This window comes from Echinops telfairi, unplaced genomic scaffold, assembly GCF_000313985.2.
Source record: "Echinops telfairi isolate 266 unplaced genomic scaffold, ASM31398v2 ScPeMD7_2010;HRSCAF=2546, whole genome shotgun sequence".
Lineage (NCBI taxonomy): Eukaryota > Metazoa > Chordata > Mammalia > Afrosoricida > Tenrecidae > Echinops > Echinops telfairi.
The window spans coordinates 17,043,689-17,055,820 of NW_022105908.1; the positions used below are offsets into that span (position 1 = coordinate 17,043,689).

Below are 12,132 nucleotides of genomic sequence, written 5' to 3' on the forward strand. Positions count from 1 at the left end.
TTTCAAGAGGTTTGCAAAAAAGAAACTCATCTTTAAAGTCACCATCATTAATATACCTCACGTAAACCAGTATCTGTGAACAGTTTGCAACATCTATAGATTCATCAAGCTGTATGCTAAATATTGGAAGTGGAGCAGATTTAATTTCCTGGGTTACCTAATCAAGAATATCAACAGACATGTCATCTATTCTTCTGCAGAGAGTGTCGTTAGATAAGGAAATTACACTCAATTTTGTAACAAATTTGTCTCCAATCATAACTCAAAGAATGTCTTTGACCGCTGGCAACAGTAAATCCTCAGCAATGGTTTCATAGCTCTAGTGATTCTGAGTGACACCAAATATGAAGTTTCAACGACTTCTATGTTTTGTTTGTGGTACTTGCCACCAGTGTCAAGTCTGGCTTTCTTGAGTCCATCAGCTTTGCTTCTAAAATAGTTGGCATCCTTGCCAGCAAAACTCAGATGCTTGCTTTCAAAATAGCATTTTAGTTTGTTCAGCTTCATAGATTCAGTTGATAGAACTTCACAACAAATAACACATTGCGGTTTCTCAATTCCTGCTGTAATTATTGAGGTAAAACCATACAGTAAAATATTCTCACTGTATTTTCTTTTCTTAATGTTCTTCTCTACATGATCCATTGTCATGAGATGGTTTGCTAATGCAAATAATATATAACAATAGCCTTAATAATACAAAAGATGATACATGGCATAGTTCAGTCAATACAGTTCATTAAAGTTTCCTGATTTGCCATCCTGTTTGTTTTTTTTTTAACATACTTGTTGCTATCAAAAGGGGGCAGTATTCACAACAATCACAGCGGAATATAAAAAAAGATCAGCATCCACATGAAGTTCCCATGGTATGTATGTATATACATACATACATACATACACTTGGGGGGGGCAGTAGTTGATGATTTTACAGTACATGATTTTACACTTACCCAGCAATCATAATTCACGAAGTGTCATTTTACCTCCAATACTGCTGCTTTCAACACAGCAGCAGCTCTCTACACGTGTGACTGGTCCGCATAAGTATATTATGGTGCCAACCCTGTCACATACACCTGTATTTGTATGGGGTGTATGCGATGGGTTTGGTGCAATGATGTCATCATGCAGGGTACTCATATGTGGGTGTATCTGCCTGTGGGCAGACCTGGCTGGAGACGGATAGAAGAGCGGTGTCTTGGTTACTAAGACCATCGGAAATAGGTGTTTTTCGATGGTGTTAGGTGACCCCTGTGAAAGGGTTGCTTGACCCCCAAAGGGGTAGCGACCCACAGGTTGGGGACCACTGTTCTACAGCCTTCTACAAATTGGATGTTCACAATTTAAGCTCTTCTACTTTTTCCCTTCTTAATATTTACATTTTATTATGGTCTTCTTTGGATCACATAGGCTCGTGTGCTTCTTCCATGTAGACTTAGTTGACTCCTCAGTTATATGGCTGTTTGTTTTAAGATAAGCATTAAAGACACCAGACACTATTCTTTCTGATGGTTGGGCACCATCTGATTTCTTCACCATACTTTGCCATAGCCCATATCTTCAGTAATCTCTTCATGAGGGCACGTATTGAGTATAGCCATGTCACAAGGATTAATTATTCTTAGATTAGGGCTGCGATGAAGTGTGCGCTCAAAATCCATTCATATATTTTGAATGGATTTTGTTCTAGGGCTCCCTACCCCCTTCCACCTTCATTGTTTACTCCCCAAATCTCCTTTCCTTCCTATTGCCCACGCCTCACCCCTGCATTCCCTATATCAGTTATTATCATTATACATCCACTCCTCCTGTGCTTCACAGCTGGGAACCCCAACAGAAAACAAGGAAAGACAAATCGCACTAAGGTGGTAAGGATAAGATCATACAGTAGAACCCTGGACCTCGACACTAATCCGTTCTAGAAGGAGCGTTGAGATGCAATGCAGTCGAGTTCCGAATCAAGTTTTCCCATAAGAAATAACTGAAAACGGATTAATCAATTTTTGACCACCAAGTTTTTACCCTAACCTTGCCTTTTTATACAAAACGGGACACAGAAATTTCAAAGTAAATAAATTCAGAGTTAAATAATATAATTTAAATAAGAAACACAACATTAAAAAAAGTTTTTAACAACTACAGTATGGCCCCTACCTTCAGACTGATGAGGATCTGGATCTGTGGACACGGATGTGGAGAGGAGGGATGGAGAGAGAGGCATTGTTTGGAAGGGGAATCTCCTTCCATAAAATCAACTGGTACCTAAAAAAAAAAAAACAACTGCAGTTACTTTTCAGGAGTTTTTCCCTTCTTTGCCTTTTTTTCACTAGGATCTGGCTGGCTTCCTCTAAAAAAAAAAAAATCTGTCTAATGTGGTCTGCTGTTGGCATTTCCTTAACTGTTTTCTAAAAGGGTTTACTAAATTATCATCAACAATATCGATAATCTGGTTAACCAGTTCCTTATCATGATGATTCTTTTCCAAAAAAGTCTTTCTTAGGACTCATGTTTTTACAAAAACAGTACAAAAAGCCACAAAAACTAAGAAAATTATAGAAAAACGCTTGGAACACAGCCACAAAAGGTTTAAACAAGGTGTACTAACCACGCCAACTAACACCGGGTGACTGAAACACGAGCTGCTTTTGTTTACAAAGATCAGGTGCATCGGGTAGGAGTCTGATCTTTTCTTTGAGCTGCAATGCAAAATTTTCTTGACATTTCGAGTTGAAATCCGATTATGTTGCGTACTGATGTGTTTAAGTGCCGGGGTTCTACTGTATCAGTATAAAGGCAAAAATACAAATGATGCATAAGAGGGAGAAGACCTCCATCAACATTCAGAAAGTCAGGGAAGAAATTTCTATCATGGGACAACTAAGAGCTTGCACCCAGTACAAATGCAGGCCGTGCCTGTAGGGAGGAGCACTGGCCTAGCACTGAGGTTGATCCCGCATAATCAAGATTACAATGGTCTCTACCTAATAGTATGGCTGTTCAGGACTCTTGCCTTTGGCTAGAGCGGATCTGCCAGTGGGTGGGTCTGACTAGACACTCTGCAGATGGGTTTTGGGCTCCCACTGTCCTCCATAGCCTTCTCCAAATTGGGCGTTCATAATGTTAGCTCTGATACTTTTCTCTTCACCATATTTGAATTTTGTAATTGTTACATTTGGATCATATAAGCTAGTATGCTTCTTCCATGTAGATTTAGTTTACTCCTTAGATGGCTGCTTGTTTGAATACAAGCCTTTAAGACCCCAGACACTATTTCCATTGATACCTGTGCACCATCTGCTTTCTTCACCACCCTTTGCTGTAGCGCCTTATCTTCAGTGATCATTTCATGAAGGTGAATATGGAACAGGGCCATGATGTAATAGCTCAATGTTCTTTAGTTGGAGCTAGGATTTGGTGTGAGCCCAGAATTCCTGGGTCTCTGCTTTTTAAAATTTTACTGTAACTTGGAAATTAATCATATATCAGTTTAATCATGTCAAACATAATTGTACAATTTCTTCTATAATCAGTCTCCAGACAGACTTTTCCTTCCTGGAATTTTTTACGTAATTTCCTTTTTATATTCCCCACCCTTCTAAATAGCACCCCTGCCCCAACAAAAACAACAACAAAAACCCTCGTTGTGTTTTCTTTCCCTACAGGCTCAATGTCTCTGGCTTTCTGAAACATTTCAGTGAGTATTCTGTCAATTCCTGGAGGCTTGTTTTGGAAGGTACCATTTGTTAGGCACCTTCAAACAAGAGAACCAAAGTCCAATGACTTCCAAAACGACTATCTTTGGATAGTAGTCATCTGCTTCTCACACTAGAGCATGTCATCCTGAAGTTGAAGAGAGTATTTCCGTTCCGTTTATCTACTGCTGGTGTGTTATAGGCAAAGTTTGGTTCATCCATCCCTGGTGTTTGAGCCTTTCTTTCTCTGCTGTCCTTCCCCCCTCACTCCTGTTTCTCTCTTCTTTTCCCCCTCTTTTTCTTTCTTCTTTCTCTCACTTTTAAAATGATCTCATTTTTCCCCTATAATAGTCTCTTCTTGTTTTTCTATCTATTTTTTCTTATTGCTCTTTTCTTTTTCTCTTTACTAATTTTTAGTTTACTCTTTAGTTATTAAATTATTTTTATTGCTGGTTTCTTCCATTTGTTATTTTGTTTATTGTTTTCTTGTTTGCTATTGTTTTTTTCTCTCTGCACCCCCCCTTGCACCAGCCAATAGGAGGCAGCAACCATGTCCACATGACTCAGCCACGCCTATACCTCCTGTAATCCCACCCTCTCCAGTGCCACCTAATCATTCATACATAGTACAAAGCACCAGCCAAACCTAATCTCACACATGTTATAGAAACACCGAATAGATCTGTGCACACATTCAAATTATCTATTTCACCTCTTAGGAGACAGGTGGTGAATGGCTAAAAATTTCATCAACATACAATCATTAATTAAATACACCACTACTACCATGTCTCAGAGACAACAGAAAACTTCAGTTTGAAAGAAGAAACAAGACAGAGTGGTTCAAACAAAGGACTGATTTATAGAGACAGAAGCTCTTTCTCAGGAAGATGAAACTTTGAAAACTCTTGAGAAGAAGTTTAAAAGAATAATTTATAGATACTTCAAGGGATCAAAAGTGAGATCAAGAAAAACTGCAGGCTCGCTGAAGGCAAATGGGTGCATAAGCAAATGTGATGAAGAAAGCTGATGGTGCCTGGCTATCAAAAGGTATAGCGTCTTGGGTCTTAAAGGCTTAAAGGTAAACAAGTGGCCATCAAGCTCAGAAGCAATGAAACCCACATGGAAGAAGCACACCAGCCTGTGTGATCACAAGGTGTTGAAGGGATCAGGTATCAGGCATCATCAGAACAAAAATCTTACCATAGTGAATGAGGGGGGGAGTGCAGAGTGGAAACCCAAAGCCCATTTGTAGGCTACTGGAGATCCTCTTGCAGAGGGGTCTGGGGGAGGAGACAAGCCAGTCAGGGTGTGATGTAGCAACGATGAAAAATACAACTTTCCTCTAGTTCCTAAATGCTTCCTCCCCCGCCCCCCACCCCACACACACACTATCATGATCCGATTTCTCCTTGGCAAGTCTGGCTAGACCAGAGGATGTACACTGGTACAGATAGGAACTGGAAACCCAGGGAATCCAGGGCGGATGATCCCTTCAGCACCAGTGGTGTGAGTGGCGATACTGGGAGGGTAGAGGGAGAGTGGGTTGGAAAGAGGGAACCGATTACAAGGATCTACATGTGACCTCCTCCCTGGGGGACGGACAACCGAAAAGTGGTGAAGGGAGACATCGGACAGGGCAAGATATGACAAAATAATAATTTATAAACTATCAAGGGCTCATGAGGGAGGTGGGAGCGGGGAGGGGAGGGAAAAAATGAGGACCTGATGCTGGGGGCTTAAGTGGAGAGCAAATGTTTTGAGAATGATGAGGGCAATGAACGTACAAATGTGCTTTACACAATTGATGTATGTATGGATTGTGATGAGAGTTGTATGAGCCCCTAATAAAATGATTTTTTAAAAAAGAATGAAATAGAAGACCTCTCGCTTCCTGTTCTCAAAATCTACTACATAGCACAGGAGTCAAAACAACCTGGTACTGGCACAACAGAACTATGGACAAATGGCACAGACTTGAGAGCCCAGAAGTCAATCCATCCACTTACAGGCAACTGATCTTTGACAAAGGACTGAAACACAGTAAAGAGGGAAGAGAATCTCTAACAAATATTGCCAGCAAAATTGGATATTCATTTTCAACAGAATGAAACAAGATCCATATCGCACTCACATCATATAGACAAACAAACTCATGGATTAGAGATCTAAATGCAAACCTTAGAACTGCAGAGAACATCAATGAAAAACATGGGATCAAATTACATGTCTCAATTGGTACTGTTGGGTAAGTTTGGACTACTAACCTCTAGGTCAGTGGTTCAAAACCAACAGCTGGTCCACAGGAGAAAGATATGAAGTTGCTTGCTCCTGAAATGATTTATACACTGCGAATCCCTATATAAGGCCAATGAGTTGTAATCATCTTAATGGCAGTGGATTTGAGATTTTTAGATACTGCATAAATACACAATCAAATATAACTGAAAATGCAAACAACAGAAGAAAAACTAGATAATTAGGACTGCCTAAAAATTAGATTCTTGTGTGTATCAAAATAATTAATCAAAAAAATTTTAAAATATTTTTAAAAGGAATAAAAAGAGAACCTACCAAAGTAAAAGGAAATAGAGGAAAGAACCAGGAGGCAAAGGGCATTTATAGAGGTCTAAATACAGACATGTACATATGAAAATACATTTATCTATGATGATGGGGAAATAGATCTATGTGCATATATTTATAGGTTTAGTATTAAGGTAGCAGAAGGACATTGGACCTCTACTCAAGTACTCCCTCAATGCAAGAACACTTTGTTCTAATACTTTGGCATTCTGTGATGCTCACCTTCCTGACATAATTGCTGAAGACAAAATGGGTGCATAAGCAAATGTGATGAAGAAAGCTGATGGTGCCCAGCTATCAAAAGATATAGCGTCTGGGGTCTTAAAGGCTTGAAGATAAACAAACATCCATCTAGCTCAGAAGAAACAAAGCCCACATGGAAGAAGCACACCATCCTGTGTGATCATGAGGTGTCAATAGGATCAGGTATCAGGCATCAAAGACCCAGAACAAAGTCATATCATTGTGAATGAAATGGAGTGTGGAGAGGCCCAAAGCCCATCTGTAGGCAACTGGACAGCCCCTTACAGAAGGGTCATGGGGAGTAGACGAGCCAGTTAGGGTGCAGTATAGCACTGATGAAACATACAACTTTCCTCTAGTTCTTTAATGCCTCACCCCCCACCCCCTGCAACTATCATGACCCCAAATCTACCTTACAAATCTGACTAGACCAGCGCATGTGCATGGGTACAGATAAGAGCTGGAAATACAGGGAATCCAGGACAGATAAACCCCTCAGGACCAATATGGAGAGTAGCCACACCAGAGGGTAAGGGAAGGTGTGGGGAGAAAGGGGGAACTGATCACAATGATCTACCTATAGCCCCCTCTCAGGGGAATGGACAACAGAAAAGTGGATAAAGGGAGATGTTGGTCAATGTAAGACATGAAAATATAATAATTTATAAATTATCAAGAATTCATGAGGGAGGGAGGTGGGGGAGGGAGAGGAAAAAATGAGGAGCTGATACCAAGGGTTCTAGTAGAAAGAAAATGTTTTCAAAATGATGATGGCAACAAATGCACAAATGTGCTTGACACAATGGACTGTGATAAGAGTTGTACGAGCTCCCAATAAAATGATTTATTAGCATAAAAAAAGAGAACTTACAGGCCGAGAATACATTTTTGGCAATGACCTATTAGACAAGAGCTAAGCACTAAAATGTAGAGAAACCTTAACATCCTAACAAGCAAAAGACAAAACTCTAACTTAAAAGAGGCAGAGGACATGAACAGACACTTCACCAGAAAGACATTCAGATCATCAACAAACATAAAGAAATGCTTGTGATTATTAGCCCTTAGACAGATGCAAATCAAAACGAGATAACATCTCACGCCAGCATTAATAGCAAAATTCATAAAAACAGATAACAAATACTGGTGTGGGGAGACTGGAACCTTCATAAATTGGTAGTGGGGCTGTAAAGTGGTGTAACCACTGTGCAAAGCAGTATGGCACTTCCTCATAACGTTGGGAATGGAAATACCTATGACTCAGCATTCCCTCTTCTTCATACGTACCCTAAAGAAATTATAGCAGGGATACAAATAAATGTTCATGGTAGCACTATTCATACCCAAATTCATCATAGTACTATTCATAGTCGTAAAAGAGGGAAACAATCTGTGTTGACTAGAGAAACAAATTCATAGACACTCATATATGTATAAGAAAGAGCTCTATATAAAAGAGCAATTGCATATTGAGAAAACATCCCAGTCCAGTCCAGATCAAGTCCAGAAATCCAATATTAGCCCATATGTCTGATATCAGTCTATAAATTCCTTTTCAGACTCATGCAACACATGCCATGTCGCCAAATGTAGGAAGATCACAGGCCAGTGGTTGGAAAGTCTTGTGGATCCAGTGGTGATGAAAGCGTCTCAGAGCTGGTGTGGGTCTCCACGTGGCTTCTCCAGCTCCAGGGCTCAGGCTCTATTAGCATGGCTCCATGTGGCTTGAGTCTGTGTCCCGTCTCCAGGGAGGAAGACAGGAGTCTTCAGAATCCTCAGGAAAACACCATGCCTATACAGAGGCCTCATTGACTATGACCTGGTTGACAGGCTAGACTCCACCCCTTTGCTCAAGTTGACAGTACATTATGTATCTGCCGCACAAACTAATTGCCCATTAATGGGAGAATGTATAAACTATAGTAAATACAAACCATTGAATACTATTGAATTTTAAGGAACAACAATGAATCTAGGAAACACCTCATAACATGGATGAACTTGGAGGACATTATGTTGAATGAAATTAGTCAATCAGAAAAGAATAAAAATTCTATGAGTCACTATTGTAAAACATTCATGGAAAAATGGGATTAGAAGTTAACGGAATTTTAAGTGAACCTTTTCAAGCCTCCTCGTTCATTGTGGTGCTGTTTGATAGGCATTCGACTGCTAACAGCAAGGTCGCTGGTTCAATGCCACCAGCCTCTCTCCCTCTCCAGAGGGAGCAGGGTAGGGCTTTCTGCTCCCTTAAAGATGTACAGCCTCAAAAACCTTATAGAAGGTCACGATGAGTCAGAATGGACTCTGGCAGGGGGTTGCTAGAATGTCTCTATTATCTCAAAGTCAGAGGGGAAATACTCATTGATCTTGCAAGTCTGGCTAGACCAGAGGAGGTACACTGGTACAGATAGGAACTGAAAAGACAGGGAATCCAGGACGGATGAGCCCTATAGGACCAGTGGTGTGAGTGGCAAAACAGGGAGGGTAAAGGGAGAATGGGTAGGAAAGAGGGAACCGAGTACATGGAACTGTGTGTGACCTCCTCCCTGGGGGACAGACAACCGAAAAGTGGGTGAAGGGAGACGTCGGACAGGGTAAGATATGACAAAATACCAATTTATAAACTATCAAGGGCTCATGAGGGAGGGGGTAGCGGGGAAGAGGGGAAAAATGAGGACCTGATGTCGGGGGTTTGGGTGGAGAGAAAATGTTTTGAGAAACGATGTACAAATGCGCTTTACACAATTGATGTGTGTATGGATTGGGATAACAGTTGTATGAGCCCCTAATAAAATGTTAAAAAAAAAAGAAATGGTCATGATAGGTGAATCTAGGTGAAGGAATGGACGTTTTGTTTTAATGCTTACACATTTTCTGCTGGGTTTGAAATAATTTCAGAAGAGAAATCTTAAAAACGCTCAAGGGTTTCACAGGTGGGTACAAACTGAAGGTCTCACCACCTCCTCTGAGTCCTCGTTACTCCACCCACTCATCTTCTCCGTACACAAATAGGATTCTGCATCCGGCTTCCTTCAACCCTCAGACCGCCCCCACACCCCCCAAAATACCATTCTATCGTGCCTGTCTCCCCGTGTTATAAACATTTCCTAAAATCAATGACTTTTCATGGCTTCTAGCATTCTGCTCATCGTGTCTTTAGCTATTGTCCTGTGGAGGAGTTTTTGCGTCCTCCTGGGAAAGTGTAAATAACGCCGCAATGAGCAGCTTCACAGTTGCCTAATTGTTTCATTGGACAGATTTCAAGGAGGGGAGAGTAAGGCAGAGATCGCTGGCTTTCCAAGGCACCAGGCAGGTCCCGACGCGCTGCGTTCCTGCACTCGGTCCGGAAAGGCTGCGCCAAGGAGCATGCTCACGGGGTGGGGCCCCTGCTGCACCCTGCCTGACAGCCTGGAATCTTCCCTGGCCAAATTCAGGTGTCCAGCGGAGCTCAGTGTTTTTATATGTGGTTTCTCGGTGACTGGCATGTCCATTTTTGTCTTTCTCTTCTTTGTGCAGTTTGTTTACATCCCTGGCCCATTTTTTTGTCTCGTTGTCTCAGCGTTTTTGTATTGATTATGAAGAATCAGATGAGTGGACGCAGGGGCAGCTGTGAGGACATGCCAGCTCACACTCCACCTGCCTTCTATCTGCTAGCTGTGCACAGCCCCCTGGGCCTGTGTGCCCTGGCAACCTCTGTGAGGGGCTCTTGCCATGCGGGGTCACTGTGAGAGGCTATGAGACAGTGGCCCACACGGGCACATACTGAGAACTCACAAGCATGGTTTTCAGCCAATAACCACCTTCCTGAGTCTGTCAGTGGGTTAAGTTGTCATGTCGTTCACAGAGGACCAGGACAGGAGGTACTCAATGAACGACTCCTTGCGCCTCGCTTGACAGGGAGAGGAGTTTAAAGGGGCACAGTCCATGTGCAGTGGGTTCCATGTTGCCGCAAGAGTGTCTACCCCTTTAAACAGTCCTCGGCCCCATCAACATAGGCCTGTTTAGCTCCAGACCAAAATTCAATCAATTCCCAAGGGACATTTTGCAACTCCCTTTGGAGAGACACAGTCCAGTGTCACCCAGCTGAGACCGGTGTCCCAGCAAGCTATTCTCAGTCTATTCCGGGCCCGGGCTTCTCAGATAAGCAGCAGGAGCTTTGTCCCTGAGGAACGGGCCCTGGGTCCTGGCCCGTGTCACCACTCCTTGCTTCCACAGGGAGGGGGAAGGAGGAACTGGAGGTGGGGCTCTGTGTCTCTGGGCTAAGAGGAGCTTCTGAGTGAGGGAAAGCTGGGTTCCCATTTGGCTTCAGCCCACCCTGTTCCATGTCCTCGAGTGACTCCATTAGGGAGGGACCCTGTGCCACCACTTTATACTGCCTGGGTGCTGGGGAGCAGAATCCCAGGCTCCGCTGGTCTGTGCAGGGGAAGCTGGGAAGTGGGTTTCAAATTAGGGTGAGTCACCTCTCTACCCTAAATTAGAACTATTGAGGGCCTTGCAGGGACCACACCTGTACTGGCTGCCCGGCCCAGTGTTGCACATCTCTCAGCATCTGAGAAAGTGGTCTACAGGTTACAGTCAGCATCTTGGCCTGACTTCCGGCACCACCCTGTGCTGATGTCCATGAGTCCAGACAAGTAAAGGATGTCTCTCCTACAGATGATGACGTCACTCTTTTATACACATGCAGCCATCTGAAGGATGCTCACCTGCTTTCCTCATCCCCAGCTGTAACAGAAGGGGGAGGAAGGGATGGACAGCCAAGGAAATATCTCTGGAGATGGGGCCCGCTATAGGACAGGAAAGGAGTCACTGTCGGACCCCATCCAGCCATGAGCTTCCTGCTCAGGGATCCCAGGAGGCACATTCTACCAGTCCATGTGGCACCACAGACTCCTTGTTAGCCCCGAGGTAGAGATGAAACAGAGAACACAAGGGTATGCTAAGGTGACCAGACGTCCCGCTTTTTAACAATTTTTCCCGCATCCCACGGCGTTTTAAAAAAGTCCCAATTTTTGGAAAGAATGCACGACAAGCTAGGGAATACGGTTTTCGGCTGCCATGTGGCTATTTTGCCAGGATATAAGTTTTATCAATGGTGTCCCGCTTTACCAATGTTAAAATCTGGTCACCTTAAGGTATGCTGACAGTGGGAGCACCAGGGGGGCCCTTGCTAACCTCCTTCATAGGTCAGAGGCACCCCGACTTTCACTCTGTCATGTCCAGCCTCCTCTCAGGCTCTTGTGTAAGAGCAGCTAGTAATTTCAGGGTAAGCTGGCGAATGAGGGATGCAGTACTGCTGTGCAGTATATCCGTGCCTTTTATTCCCTGGTCCCTGGAAGAAAAGACGCAGGACTCCAGCTAGCACCACCAGCAGCCTCTTTCTGCACCTGAGGGGCTCCACCTGTGGGCAGGTCTTCAGGGCCACATATTCTCCTTACTCTATTGTTGAGCCAGGACATATGGGGAGCACCTTAATGATGGTTGGTTGACATATAAGAGGTGGCGTCCCTCGCTTCCTTGGACTCATGGTTAACAGCAGTGTGCACAAGGTTGGCCTTCAGGGAGTGTGTGTGTGTGTGTGTGTGTGTGTGTGTGTGTGTGTGTG

General features: G+C 43.2%; 1 pseudogene; it reads right to left on the minus strand.

The window, feature by feature from the left end:
* LOC101646407 overlaps nucleotides 1-964 on the minus strand; it is a 9,485-nt pseudogene extending 8,521 nt beyond the window's left edge.
* Nucleotides 965-12,132: the final 11,168 nt, after the last annotated feature.